Here is a 2,634-nt window from a genome sequence, read left to right on the forward strand (position 1 = left end):
CTTCTTTGGAAAAATAACAACAATAACAACCTATTTGCTTCTGTATTTGATATGAAAAGACTATATTTTTGCAGCTCCTTTTATTTGACATAATTTCTCCTACATCTCCATAGGAAATGAGAATAAGATAAAATGCTTTCCAGGAAGTTTTTCAGGCCAAGATACTTGAAGCAGGAGTGGGTATTCTAGGGATATCAAATAAAAAACAACCAATAGATTTTGAAAGAAGTCAAGAGTCCTTATAGGAACATACTTATGTTTTGGAATTTTTTTTTTATTAAGAAAAGGAGTATTTAAACTTCTGAGTGAATGGAAACTGAAAATCCACCAGTGAATTCCTTTAAGTACTATGTGTATTTTTCATACTGCATGGTGAAGAGACTAGGAAAAATAAAAGATTTAACTAACATAAAATAAAAAGCAGAAAAGTTTTCAGTAAATCATCTACAACTCAGTGAATCAATCTATAAAAGAAAAACTGTAATGTGAGGCCTATGAGATCCATTCTACATTCTCAGCAGAGATTCCACATAAGAAAGGAGGTCTACAAATATAAAGAGCATGAAATAAGTTTCAGAGCTGAGACCTAAAATATAAAAGTTGGGGAATGCACTCTAAAGATGTTTTAGACAGAAAACAAAATTAGAATCTACAAAGATGTAAAATCATATAAAAAGTGTGAGGGAAACACTGCTTTAAGAAAGAAGGGCACCCCAAAAGAATAGGTTGCTAAACATAAGCAGACAGAAAGCTGAATGCCGAAATGATCGTGATGTGTGATATTAAAGAGTCTCTGTTTTTCTATTCCATTAGGCTCTGAGAGACTTCTAAGTTGTTAAAGTGATCAATAAAAAATAAAAACGTTATTTGATTCTAAAATAACAACAACAAACAAACAAACAAACAAAACTAGAGTATCAAATTCAGGCACAAAATCTAGTAAATTGCCTGACAAGAGGGGATGATGAATTTCCATTCTTTTATTAGAAATTCAGATAAACAGACACCAGAAAATACACAGGGGATAAACCTTTTCGAAAAACAGTGGCAATAGGAATAAATAAATAACCCATATTCTTAAGCAAATCTACATAGACCAAAAACTTTAAATATAGAGTCCTAGAAAATGCTTCCACCAAAAATCAGGATTTGAAAAATAGCTTTGACAGAGACTTAAACTGGCCAATTATTAATTGATTCATTCAGAAAAAGATATATAAGCAATGTTCACTGTGTTTTTAGCATGAATGAGAATAAATTCTGTACCTAAATAAACTCTCTAAAGTACAGGTTCAAAGTATTTAAACAAATAAATGACACAGAGTCTATCATTACATTCAGTAGATAGTAGAGCAAGCCTGTGGATAATGGAAGGGTCAGCTGGTGCTTTCTTCTTGTCAAGTACATTTGAGACAAACAGTGAAATGCACTAGTTGGACACTGTAGGAAATTCAGAATAATTAGAAACTCTAGACTAGAAGCATCTGGAAATAGAGAAGACTTGAAAAGCACAGAAACAAGAACAAGGGATTAACAAAGCCAATTTTTTTTCATCTACATTGATTTCTCAATTGAAATTTTCTCCAAAGAAAGACTAGGGTAGAAATCTTAGTCTTTTGACTAAGAATTTTTCAGGAATAAACTCTTCAGAATTACCTCACCAGGTATAGAGACCTATATTTAATTAGAAAGATCTGATATCTGAAACTCAAAATGCAGGCTGTATGTTAACCTTTTTTTTTTTTCTAGTTCACCACAACTTCTTACCTAGGACAGCTTTGACTCTAGCATAGCCCTAGCTTCTCCCTACAACTTCTCTGATGTGGGCTGTAACTACTAATGATGAAACACCACATCTGAATCTTTGGACTTTTATCTAATGTTCAATTAATTATGTTCTCCATCTTTAAGCTCGGTAAACTAGATCAGCAAAGCTAATTTATTCTATTTTATCCATTTACATTAAGCTCTAAAATATGATTTAGGATTCCCAAGGTCCTTTCTATTCTTCAAGGCTAAAACTTTTTACTTTGATCTGCATCTCACCTACATAAAAATTCAATTGCTTATATAACAATTTAATACAATAGCTATACAGTTCTATGCACTTTGAACATCAAAGCACCAGATGTTAATTCCACTCACCATGAATGAAGATTTTTTTTCTTGAATTTTATGAAGAATAATTCTACTCAAAAGATAAAGGAAGAATTTTAAAATGTTGCAAGCACAATGGTTCAAGACTGTATTCTAAAAACCCCAAGTAAAATTTGATATTCCTAAGAGATGCACTAAAAACTATTCTGTCTTTGTGTGTATTTCCATGAAATCTCTAGAGTAATGTAGACAGAAAGTTGAGGACGTTTCTACTTAAAAAATGTATTTTTTTCATGTTTATTCCAACAATTAAGAATTATAGGCTTTTATTAACATTGTATTTTATGAAATATATAGGTGTTTATTAAATTATTTAAGTAATAAATAATAAATAAAGCAATAAAGCTTAAAGTGAAATCATAGTTAATATAGTATAAAACTATAACTACATAGAAAATCATGTCATCTGTAAAAAGTGGCAATTTGACTTCTTCATTCCCAATTTACATACCTTTATTTCTTTATCTTACCAGATTT

This window comes from Pteropus alecto, unplaced genomic scaffold (genome assembly GCF_000325575.1).
Source record: "Pteropus alecto unplaced genomic scaffold, ASM32557v1 scaffold670, whole genome shotgun sequence".
NCBI classification, from domain to species: Eukaryota; Metazoa; Chordata; class Mammalia; order Chiroptera; family Pteropodidae; genus Pteropus; species Pteropus alecto.